The sequence below is a fragment of the Meriones unguiculatus genome, chromosome 3 (assembly GCF_030254825.1).
Source record: "Meriones unguiculatus strain TT.TT164.6M chromosome 3, Bangor_MerUng_6.1, whole genome shotgun sequence".
NCBI lineage: Eukaryota > Metazoa > Chordata > Mammalia > Rodentia > Muridae > Meriones > Meriones unguiculatus.
The window spans coordinates 2,267,137-2,279,889 of NC_083351.1; the positions used below are offsets into that span (position 1 = coordinate 2,267,137).

The following is a 12,753-nucleotide window of genomic DNA, read 5'->3' on the forward strand; positions in this document are numbered from 1 at the left end:
CTTCCCTGTCACCTCTGCCAGACCCTTCTTCAGGTAAGCCCACTCTCCTCGGGGCAGCATGTGGTTCTGGAGGTCATCCACCCCGCAGTGCTAATATTTTCTCGCAGAGCGACCTTGCTTACTACGGTTGACTCTGGGCTTGTCCGTTGGTTTCCTTGGGCCAGGAAGTGTGAACAGCCATGACAGCCCACCTGCAGGAGAATTCTTAAATATGCATATGTGGTCTAGCCCTCCCTCTTCTGCTCCCATTCTCCAGAACATCAGGCCCCGGGTTTGAGAACTCCTTCTGCCAGGGTTCTAAGAAAACGAAAGAAGGCAGCACTCAGGGCCCTTCAGAGGATCAGCCAGTCGGCAGCTCTGCTGTTCTTGAAGAGGAGCTTCCACTTGGTACAAGCTCCTGAGGTACCAGGGTTGACTGTCCCTGCAGTTCCAGCTGACTGTTACATTAATTGTCAGCATAAGTAATGGCCGCAGGGAACGACAGATGCTCTCGGAAACCGACATGACAGAAGTACTTAAAAACACCATCACACACCATGAGCAGATTCTATTATTTTAAATACCATTACTGCTAATAAGAGCCACGCGGCATCAGCTTCGCTGATTTGATTAGTGAGCACGTGGAGTTAGGTGTGTGAGACCCCGCTCACGTACTGATGCCTGCAGATCAGGCAAAGTGGTTTCTGTCGTAGGATGCAGGAGCAGTGGGCTGGGCAAGGTTCAGCAGTACGCCTTGGCTGGGCTGGAGCTGAGCCTCATTTCTAGGGAAATAAGCAAGACCCCAGCTTGGCTCTTGGTGGGTGTGGGGAGCACAGGGTGACCCCGAGTCCACTGGGTCCCAAGGCCGCTTGCACTGCTCTAGCCCCCGGGGGGCATTTCTCTCCAGGCAGATTGAGTCTGCAGAGGACTCATCCCCTTGCTCCTGTTCCCTTATCCCAGGCCTGCAGAGGAAGCCAGGCCTTTGATTCAGAGTATCTCACATGGATGGTGTGGAAAGGCAGGAAGGGGCTGTCACCTCTGGGACTAAATGTTACTCCTGGGTTCCCAAGAAAGGCTCAGACAGAAATATCTCACTTTTCACTCTGAGCTATGCTTTCTGTTTGACAAGCCAGGAGGGAGGGTCCTCACTGTTAGCGAGACTCTGGCACCCACCTCATAGCAGGGGAGCCAAGAGAACTCACTAGGTCTACAGAGACTCCAGGCCCTGAACTCAGGTTTCTCTGGCTCCAGAGCCCTCACACTATGGCCTATGAGATGAGTGGATGGAGAAACTTTTAGGGCCCCAAGGGGGCTCTTCTGCAGTGCATTCTGTCTCAAATTTCTACAGAGCTCAGATCTTGGGTTAGTGAGTGGGGTCCACATCTGTCCCCTACTGTCTGTGTTCACTTTAGTAGGGTGGGCTGATCTGATTGGAAGTGTCCCATTTGGAGAGGTCGGGGAGGTCTTGGGGCTGAATGAGGGTGGCAAGTAGGGGCTATGTTCCTAGAGCAGCATGGCCCTGGGGCACTTGGCAAACAGAGGGCAGAGAAGATTGTGAAGCATCTTAGCTTTGGAAAAGAGAAGCCACCGGCCTCAGACTCAAGGATGCTGGAGGTGGTGGGGCTGAAGTGGGAGCTTTTAGACTGGGAAGGGTGAAGCCTCAGGGTCCAGAAGACACAATGCAGACACAGAGGTGAACAGGGAAAGCCGTGGCCCACTGAGTGCCAGGGAGTGTGTAGCCTGGGCCTAGCCTGTGCTCTTGACCCCTGCTACAAAGAAGGCCGCTCTCCTGCTGTGTCCAGCTTTCATCCAGTGGCTTCTGCCTCCTTCCTGGAGACTCCATTGGCCCCAGGTACTCACGAGGACAGGCTGACTTATGGTGGGAGTGTGTCAGCACTGAGGCTGCTGACCAGAGCTGGCACAACAGGCAATGGCAGAGGGGATGTAAGTGGGAGGAAGAAGAGGCCCTCCGGGTCTGAGGCCCAGGATGAAGGTTGGGAGAAATGCCTTCCACTGTGAAGACACGAGCCATTTCAGTCCTTGTAAAGAAGGGCTCCTTCTCGTCCACTTTACTCTCTCCTGTGCTCTGAGAATGAACAGGAAGTGAGTCTTCTTCACGTTGATTTCTAATAGTTTGTGTGTTTGTGTTCATGTGTGTACGCAGCTGTGCGCACACATGTGTTCATATGCGTGGAATCCAGAGGTGTCTTCCTCAATCACGCTCCACCTTACGCTGGCCTTGTGTGTTCAGCGAGGCTGACTGCAGGCGCTGGCAGTTGCTGTGAGGGACCCACACCACAGGGACCCGTAGGACTGGGTCCTTCTGAGAGTTGGGAAAACCTCGTCACGCTTCAGCTCACAGTGGATGTGGTCCTTGCAGCTTCTCGGATGGCATGTGTGCTTCGCGCTGTGGATGCTCCTCCTAGCCTCCGCTTAGCCTCTGTGCCGCTGCGGTGCAGCCTCATCTTACCTAATCCCCTTTCAAAGCTCCCATGCCCGGTGCAGGCTGTGCTCCGAAGTTTCTTACAGAAAAGTGTGTGCAGGCGTCTGCCAGCCAAGAACACTCAGTAGGCTTGGGCACCAGAGTCAGAATCTTGCTTTCGGTCTTCTCTGACGAGACCGGCCCCAAAACCTCAGCGATGAGTGAGGTCAGGTGGCTCAGACCTCGCTGGGCTCAGGTGGGCAGCAAAGGCGGCTCCTTCTGTGTGTGTTTCTTGGCGGTGAACTGGGCCACTTCTGACCTTTTCCCTGTGTGTTTAGTGCATCTCCTTGAAGGCTCTTCTCATGAGCCTATCTCAAGAGATCAATGACTAATTCTCTTGTGAACACAGGCTTTGCTGAAAGCCTACTCCAGGCTCTGTAGCTCTCCAGCCTGGCTCGTAGGACCCAGATTGGTTTTCTGAACTGTGGAACACAGATCAATACGATTCAGAGGTGTAGGGTCCTGGAAGGGCCCTTTGACTACGAGGAGGCCTATCAAATGTGGCTCACTATTCCAGCCACTTAACAAGTTATTGGCAGCCGGAGGGCCCTTGGAGAGGCAGGTGCCAGACAGATAGAGCCTGAGAGCTGCAAAGTCAACAGAGGGAGAAAAGCTGTCTTTAGCTTTTAATTGAGAAACTATCCAGACCCAGCAGGTCTGTAGGTGGCTGTCCTTCCGTTTAACCTGATTCTCTCAGAGGCACTGCGGGCCATCCCAGGCTGCAAACCTCTCAGGACAGCACAGAGGGAGTCTGACTTCAAAGGTGGCATCTTAGAGATGGGGGCATGGATGCCGACATAAGCATGTGAGCTCAGCACTTGAGTAATGTCGGGGAGAGGGAGAGGTGCATAAGTTCAAGGCCAGCCTGGGCTACAGAGTGAGACCCTATCTCGAAGAAACAGTCTTGGGTGTGGCCCAGCAGTAGAGTACTGGCTTAATATACACACAGCTCAGCTGGTGTTTGTTGCCCAGCCCCAAACCTTGGGTAGCAGAGAAAGGAAAGCTCCCAGGCCCCTGGCTCAGGGGAGCTGAACCTCAGCGCTACTCAGCATGTCCTGGTGTCTTGGGATGGAGAAGAAGCTGGAGAAGAGGAAATGAGCAGGCAGGCAGCCGGGCCAGGCAGCTGTCCTCAGGTCCCCATTTGGTAGTGTCTGCGAGTTCTGCATACTCCGTGCCCCTAGCGGGGTATGTATCCACCATTACCATGCCGAGGCTGTACACCGCCCTTTCCCAAAGCAGACGACTTCCCTGGGAAGCTCCGGAAGACGACTTCCCTGGGAAGCTCCGGAAGGTAGCTTTAGATTCTCACACCGAGTACCACTCAGAGAACATCAAATCAACACTCAGGGTAGAACCACCTCCCAAGAGTCCCGCAGAAATGGAAATGAATCAGTGGGAAGCAGGCTCCGGCTCTGCTCCACTCCCCTTCATCGGCTGGTGACCACGGCAAACTGCTTATCCTCTCCTGAAGCCAGCCTCACCGTCTTTACACACACTTCCCTGTGGCCGGAGCGCCAGGGCTCCTGCAGCTGGTGGGCTGCAAGACTCACTGAAACATGTCCCATGGCTTCTGCAGCCAGTGCCTCGTGTGTGATGGTGACAGGAATCACGGCTCAGCAGCGACTTACCACGCAAAGCCACAGCAGAGCGAAGCCCAGACCTGAGAAAGCAAAGGCTGCACCCACGGCTTCTTTGAGCACGTCGTCAGGAGAGACAGGCCTGGACCCAGTGAAGGGTTATGGGGTCAACACTGGGCCGAGCTCCAGCCTCCAGGTGCCACCAGACTCACAGCCTGACCTCATGGGGTCCCACGATACATATGGACAAGATGTCGACTGCTTGCTGAGCATGGGCACATCCGGCCTCTGGCGGCCTGTTACTGCTGGGACTGCCCTTCAGCACAGGGGGAAGGCCAGCTGTCCCTGGTCAAAACTGGGGTGCTGCACACCTTAGTGCAGAGCCTCCAGCCCAAGGGAGAAGGGCCTGGGTTGGGTTCAAGCCAGCCCTGTCAGGGTGCCTGTCAGCTCCCGGAGGCTGGAAGTTCCCAGGATGGAAGTAAAGTGCCGATATTTGGAAAGGGGGAATCCAGAGGAAACATGGCTGCCTCTTCTCTGTGGGAGTCCTGGGCACAGAGTGCTCCAGCCAACTGAGCTCAGCGAAGCTGGAGGTGGAGAGGTGGAGCAGCCTGGATCCAGACCCATGTGGTGACATGGCTGCCTGGTCACCCTCAGGCCTATGCTTTCTGTGCACCTGGCTGGTCCTAAAAGGGCTGATGTTCCCCCTTGCTTGGTAGCTGCCGATGGGGATGGAACAGAGATCCCTGAAATCTCCCTTGTTTGTGTCTGTGTAGAGACAGAGGCAGGCGTGACACTGTGGTGCCCTCCTCGGATGTGGAGAACGAGAGAGCAGAACATGTATGCAGTTCCTCCCTCGGGAGCCCTCTCCTCCCTGCTCAGCCAGGAAGCCACAGGCTTGCACGCTCTGCCATGCCACCAGCCTGCGGACTCATGGTGCTTGGGCTAGGTGACTCTGCTCATAGTTTGTACTGGAATCCCGCCACTAAAGGTGGCAGAGGTGTTTTGGTGGGTGTATGGGGTAGGGTGAAATGTGAGGTGCTTCAGGAAGCCTGAGAAACCCAGGTCATGGAAGTGTGGCCAAGCTCTGTCCTCTCTTCCTGAAGACCTCTGTGTTTTCTGTGGAGAGCTGGTGGCATGACCCTCCTCCTTTCCCTACTGCAGACTGTTCTTAGTAAAGAGGAGAAGTGGTTAACAGATCTCAAAGGCTGATCTGGCCAAGGCCCTGCTATTACTTATTTACTCGCTCAGCATTCTCCGAGAACCCAGAAGCAGGTGAGTTCTGGGCACGTGTACCTGTCTGTGTTGTGCCCTCTGCCTGGGGAGGTGCAGAAGGAAAGCCACACAGGATGGTGCAGTTTCAGGCTAACAGAAAGTCGGGATGACCTTGGAAAGAATCTGGAGGCAGCAGGAGGTTACAATAGACATGGGACAGAGGCATCTTCTCTGGGGATTATGTAGTCTGTGTCTGCTCAGGGAAGAACCAAGGGATCTGAGCAGGGCGTCCCTCCCTTCAGAGGATAAAAACCCTGAATGGGGCTGCTGAAGCTTGGGGGGGTGGTGAGGACAGAGGCGTGTTCCAGGTGTGTCCTGTCCTGCTGGGGGTTTTCCTGGAAGGTGTGTCGGGTCCACTGGGAATGTGGGATGATGTTGGTCCTGGTGGGAGGGGCTCTGCTTACGGCTTCACGTCTTGGCCACTGGGTGGTGCTGCTTGTCTCTGGATTTCCACTTTTCAAACAGGCTTTGACCTTGACCCCATGGCCCGCAGCACACTGCGTGTGCCGTTGCTAGATAACTTGTACGAATTCATAGGTCACTATCCCGACATGCTGGAGCAGACTCTGAACCTGCAGGAGGTCCCAGGCTTTGAGTTGCCTGTGATCAGGTTAGATGGGCCCATGGGTTCCTTTGACCTCTAGGCACCCTGTAGCCGTATGCATAAAGAGACTCCATTTCCCAGCCTGCCTTGCAGAGGAGAATTTTCCAGTACCTGTTGGCTTTTTCTGGCCAATGGGAGGCAGATGAAGAAGAAAGCGCAAAGTCCTGAAATAGAAAAGTCCAGGGCTGAGGAAGATACCCTAATGGAGAGCAACCCCGCTGCTGTCCGAGCTATCTGAAACTTTTTCCAAGGTGCCTTTGGAGGCCGGTCATGTGGCTCCTGCCTGTAATCCCAGCTGGAAAGCTACAAATCTGAGGCTTTCCTGGGCTACACCGTGAGACTATGTGTTCCAGTTTCAGCTCTGTTGCTGCGGTTATGGAATAAAATGGTGTGTGTGTGGGGGGGGGTACTATGGCAGGCCCATGCCAAGGTGTGCCCCTGAGGAACTACGCCATGCAACAAATCTGGTGTAAGGAGGATTATTGGGGGAAGGGAAAGGACCTGAAGAAGGGGTAGAGGCAGGCAGACAGGAACAGAGCCACGAGGGCAGAGAAAAGGTGGGCAGAGAGGGAGGGGCCGCCAAGGACAGAGAGAGAGCTAGGGAGGCAGTCAGATCCTTTTATTCAGCGCACACACCTAGTGCACCTGGCACACCTGGCGATGATGTAAGCCGTTGCTAGGTCCCTAGAGGAGGCTAGTGGGAGAGGAGAGAGGCTACCGGGATCGCCTGTAAGCTAACAGCTGTGATTAAAACCCTGGCCAGGAGCAAGTTGGTTCATTTCAGTTTACAGTTCCAGATCACAGCCTGTCATTGGGGGAAGTCGAGGCAGGCCCCGTTGCCATTCCACACAGCATTCGCCACGAAGCAGTGTTGCAGGAACCTTGGAGGCTGCTGCTTCCTGGCTGTTGCACAGGCCCACTGGCACTCAAGTAGCTTCCCTCTACAGGTCAGGCCTAAGGATGTGCCACCCACAGTGGGCTGGACTCTCCTACACCAATCAACAAGACCATTGCTGACATGCCAGCTGGGCAATCTCACGGGGGCAGATTCTCTTCTACAGCTTTCCTTTCAGATGGCTCTCAAGCTGAGTTGACAGTTAAGGCTAACCAGGATATGTATGACTCGAGGGGCCGGGGCTCTGTTGTGTGAAACTGTATGCGGTTTGGTGCTTTTCTGAGAGCAACTGGCCAGACTGCCCTCATTGGCTGCTTCTCTAGGCCCTGCCTTTCCAACATGGCGGAGGGAGGACAGGACAGTGTGACAGTGTAAAAGGTCAAAGGGGAGAGCTGATGTCATGGTCTCACATCAGGGAGTGTCATTGGTTGGCTTTCGTTCCTCCACCCGCCCTAGAGTCAGTAAAAGAGAACACCATGTAAGAACCAGCCTGCCTCCATCTTGGGTGTGAAAGCCACCTTGTAGTAAAGAGAAAGTAGGTTCATTCAGGTTTATGATTAAATCTGTTTCTCGGGGACTGGGCTGAGCCCAACCTGTAACCTTAGCTACAAGTGGTTCTGTACTGCCTGTTCCAGGAACCAGAGACCACGCCTTTGTTCCAGGAGGCGTTTATGTCCACCTCACAGCCCTACCTTCGTTTCACAAGGTTATTATGACAACCTGTGACTATGACCACCTTGTGTGCACTGCTTCTGGAACCCCACCTGTTTGTCAAATCCCTCATTCGGAAACTCCTCTCCCTGAGCTATAAAAACCTTATTTTTACCACCTTCAGTGCTACCCTCTTGAACCCTGCCGTAAGGGGAAACAGCCCATGTACACAAATAAGAAAGCTTGCCCCAGTTGCTGGCTTTAATTCATTTGGCCACGATGATTTGTGCCAGTGGTCTTTCTCCTCAAATCTTTGGGATTAACAAGTGGCCCTCAAGTGTCTTCTGGGGATTGTTCCTGACCAGTGTGGACGGCAAGGCCTCCAGGAGGTCATTTCCCTTGTAGGCAAGGACACATATCCCATAAGCATGTCCCATGATCCCTTAGTGATGCTCATGCCTGAAACCACACAAAGACTGTGGAGACTGTATGAGCTGCAACTAAGGGCATAGAGGGGCACATTCTCAGTCTGGATGCATTTGTCCCTTGCCCAATGCAGGGCAGGAATGAGAGCCAGGCATTTGTTACAAGGTCTCCATACGGCTTCTCCATACCCTCCTTGTTTTATACCCCAACCCCTGCTTTGTCTCCCCTACCCTCTGATCCTCTTCCTGCTTAAACCTTCCTGCTCCCAGGGTTCCCACACCTGCTTTGACGTTAGGGAGGAGGGATAACAGATTTTGGGAAGCCACTTTCTGTATCTTACTGCAGAGCAGAAGCCAGCGACTGCCTTCCCTCCCAGCAGCCTCCTCCATGCTCTGCCTGGGAGAGGATGGCTCCATTCTCGGAACAGCTTTCATAGTCAATCTGTCACAAATGTTGTTTTGTTTGAAATATATGATGACAATATGGTTCCACGTAGACCTGAGGAACAGGGGATTATGAAAGCTGTCTTGGATGGTAGTAGATTTTTCTGCTTTGATGCTAAACTGAACATCAACAAGTGGTGAATTTTAAAGGTTAGTTGCAAAGTGGAGTGGGAGCCATATAGATACATTTTTTTGCTCCTCTGTCACATAAAAACTCATTCTTTGAATGGATTTCTCTTTACCTGTGTGTGATTTTTAAAAGACATACTTGGGCAATTTGGCTATAACACCTTGCAGTGCTTTAGAGACCCTTCCAACATCAGTTCATCTCCTAACTCAGCTTCAGGTCACCACACGCACTGGCATCCCCACCTGCTGTGTCAGGACGTGTTGGGGTCTTGGGCAGTCATTGAGCTCAAGGGCTCAGGCATTGTCTTCCTGCTCCTCACACTGAAAGATGAAGCTCTAGGACTGAACTGAACACTGTAGGTCTCTCTTATTTAAGTGACAGCCTCCTTTTATATGGGTTGGGAGAGTGTGGTTCAGGTCTACATAACCCCAGCTTGGCTCCTGACTGTTAATTCAAGTCTAAACAAGGGGCTTCCTGAGCTCTCGACTCCGGGCTTTCCCCAGACAAATGTTCTCCTGCGCCTTGAGCCCAGAGCACCTTATGCATATTTCCTGTTCAGTCTCAGTGGTAAAATGGTGCAAATACCAGGAAGATGCTTAAAAATAAATGGCTTTTGCTGGCTGTCAAGCCAGACCCTGCTGTGCTACCCATAACCCTCTACCATCAAGGTTCTGTGACTTTACTGCTCATAGCATAGGTACCGCTATTGGCACACTCTGCTCACCAAACTCTGGGATCTGGCTGGGGACATCTCTGACAGCCTGTGGCATCAATGTCTGGGACAATGGCCTCCACGGCTGGTCCTGGGATGGGGTGCTGGACAGCTTGTTTTGCACAGATGCACTGGAACTGAACCATGGAAACCGAGAGGGGGAAATCAGTTGACTCATCTTTGTAGAGGAAAGGGTCAGCTGGATGGTCTCCCAAGTCCCTCATGGACATGCCTTACTGTGGAGTTGTAGTCACTAATGTCACTATAGAAACACATGAGAGAAGTGACTAAAGAGAAGAAGGGTTTTCCCTCATCACAGAGGGAGAGGCGTGCTGGCTGGGCTCAGCCTGTGGTGGAGGGAGGAAGCAGTCTCCTGCCTCTGACCCTGAAGCAGAGTTGAGAGTGGAAGCCAGCCGGATTGGCTGGAAGTCTCCAGCTCCTGGATCCCCTGCTGGCTCTCTCTTAAGGTCTGTACAACCTCCGGAGATGCTTGTTTCCAGAGCAGCCTGTGAGTGTCTGTCTAAGCAGCCACACCCCCCTGCAAGGTGCCCTTGAGAGCACATCTCTGAGAGCCTCTGTGTGTACCAGCTGAGCTCCACCCTGCGCCTTCCGGGCCTTGCTTCCCTCTTTTTTGTCTGGACACTGGCTAATGAGCACCCTGTGGGCACGCTGCTGCCCAGACCTGGCCTTCAAAGGGCTCTCCAGGATGGACGGGAGCCTCCTGAGTTAACCAACGGGGACCCGGGGCGCCGAGTCCTTTACCGTGGCTGAGCAAGGCCCTGGAGCTGCTGAAGGGGCATTAATCCTCATTTTATGTGGGGGAGACGGTGAGGAGGAAAGGCCTGGTTGCAATTTAATGTATCTAAATGTCACTCCACGCCCCCTGTATTGCTGCTCAATTGAAAGCAACGGGGACGGGGCAGAGGGGGACGAAGGCAATTGCATAACCTGATTCATAACCCTGGGTTCCTATTTATCATAAAATCATTTACAGCTCCATAAAATGTGTTAATTTGGCGGCTGGTGATGTATGTCTTTGATTTAGGAGCTGACACTTGTGCCCAGTGGCTGCTCAGCGTGGGTTCCACAACCCTGCGCGAGCGTGAAGAAGCAATCACACTAGGGGGCTGTGTGGTGGGCTTGTTCTTGGTAACATGTTTGGGCTGGCCTTGCCCTCCTGTGGGGAGCCTGACCGGGGGAGGGGCAGGAGGTCTGGGGCATTTGGTACACAGTAATGAAGATTAGATGCCGCTTTATCCCAAGGCTGGGAACTGAGCAGAGTGCTGGCTGACTGTCCATTTTCAACCCAGAATTCTGCAATTTATTGGAATTTTTTGGAGGTTTTGGAGATAGAATCCAGGACCCTGTATATAGAATTCTACCCCTAAGCCACAGTACCCTCCAGCATATTGGAAAATTTAAAAATACATTTCTTTATTTTTGGAAATTAAAATATAACTACCCCCCTCAAATTTTTCCTTCCATCCCTTTCCATGTATCCCTGCCCTCTCTCTCAGATCCATGGCCTCTGTGTCTTTAATTGTTGTTGTATTTTATAAATTACAAACGTGCTCTCAATGAGGGCACCAGCTGCCTTAATGGGTCTGCTAACCTGAGTGTATGGAGTGGCTCCTATAGAGCAGGGCTGTTTAACTCAGGGAGGAGTCACGCTCAGGACAGGTGGGTTTCTGAGTCCAGAACCTTCCAGCGTCTGGGTTGGACCTTCATTCCTGCATGTTTCCAAGGCAGACTGGAAGGCAGTACTCTTGGGTGACTGGCCTCTTTGTCGATAAATGGGAGGACACAGTTCAGACAGCTGCACCTGCTCCTTCACGGACAGAGGTCCTGGAGAGTGCGTGTGGGAGTGCGTGTGGCCGAGCACGGAGACAGAGCTCGTTCACGCGCTGAGGGGCTGTCTTCTCACATGCAGGCGTTGCACTCCCTGTGTCCCAGTCACCGCTCTCCCTGTTCCATGTCTGACTTTCCTTCCTTTCCACGGTTTCTTTTTTAATAACTCAAAAGGTAAAAGCCAGCACTCTCCCAGATGTCATATTTCCCCACCCCCACCCTCAGCTTATTAAAAACACTAAATGCTCAGCAAATCACTTTTATGAGCAATTAAGCGCCAGCGTGCACGTGGGCGCTCACGGTGGGGCTCAGCTGACAGGCGGATGGGCGCACAGGCAGGGGCCTGAGTGAGCCGTTCCGGCCTCCGCCCTGCTCCCCCCCAGCATGGCCTCTGCCCCTGCTCCCCGTGGTGGCTGAGGTGAGTATTTCCATCCTCCCTTCTCAGGAGGAAATGGTAGTTTATAGTCTGGGCACCAAGCAGTTTTATTTGCCAATATTTTCTCTTCTCCATAAGAACTCTTGGTTCATAACTTTCATTATTGCAGAATATTATTTACAGATCTCAGCGTAAGGGGAACCAGCTGGGGGAGTATTTGTTCACACTGCCCCCTGGCCCCTCCCCTTCCCCGCTCTCTAAATAAACTCTCTGTTGATTCTGAAGGGCGGCATCCATCAGCCTTCGCCGGGAGCACGATGGAGGAGCCTATTTCAGTCCTCTTTTCGGAACATTTACTCTTCATTCGCTGCCCTGAAGATGGAGCACTCTCATCATGTTCCCAAGCACTTCTGCCAAGGACCCCCGCTCCCAGTCAGCAGGAGAGGCTCCTGGCTGGCAGCCCCGAGTGCTCTCCCGCCAGTCTCCTCTCTGGGAAAGGGCTGCTTGCTGAGGGAAGGCAAGAGCAGCCTTCGGAACCCAGATGTTGACCTAGAGCTCTGAGATGGCGTGTTCGTAAAAGAAGCCTGGCAGAGGCCAAGATTTAACTGGAGAATTAGACAATCTGACTTATTTCATGATCCTGACATAATCTGTGCTCATAATTCGGAGTGTAATCACTCATGTTCCTGTGAGGAATCCTAGTGAAACTACTTGGGCCGCCAAGAGAGAAAGAGAGGAGGAGCGAAGTCTTGAAAGAAGAAGCACCATTAGTTGGGAAGAGAAAGAGGATCAGCGGAGGTGGGAAGAAGATGGAAGAGGATGAGGGCGAGGATGACTATGACAGAGATACATTACATGTGTACGTGTGTGAATATGTTATAGGGAGGCCATCGTTGTGATTAATTAATGCTAATAAAAACTTTTAAACACAAACAAAATGGTGTGTGACCGTGACCTGACTTTGAAGATTTGACCTCTGTGATCACACCCATCACGTGACATTCAGATTGTGGGATCCGGTCAGCTGCAGAGAACTGCAGATCTGGCTCCCTCCAGGGTTTCCCGCTGTGTGGAGCAGGGGTCATCCTTGACTCCTGGGAGAAGGATCCTGAGGCCAGCAGACATGATGGATGGCCTGTGCTTAGCCCTGGCTTTTTCCTTGAATTCTGTTCCAGAAATGGAGTGAGGACCTCCATAAGCTCAGCCTCCCTGGGTCTTCACAAATACCACTGTGGGTGGAGATGGTGACTTCTGGTTTAAGGGACTCTTATTACTGGCCCTTGGCAACTGTGTGCCCACCCACCCTGATGCCCGTGGGCTGTGGGAGTCAGAGTGTCATGGTAGAGACGTACAATGGG

At 52.9% G+C, this 12,753-nt stretch overlaps 1 protein-coding gene across 1 annotated transcript in view; it reads left to right on the forward strand.

Moving 5' to 3' along the window:
* Window positions 1-11,891, forward strand: part of Dffb (DNA fragmentation factor subunit beta) — a 146,458-nt gene extending 134,567 nt beyond the window's left edge. The window contains exon 8 of the mRNA XM_060378961.1: window positions 11,681-11,891. The gene's annotated coding sequence lies outside the window, so the exon portion shown is untranslated. The remainder of the gene's footprint in view (window positions 1-11,680) is intronic.
* The last annotated feature ends 862 nt before the right edge of the window (window positions 11,892-12,753 follow it).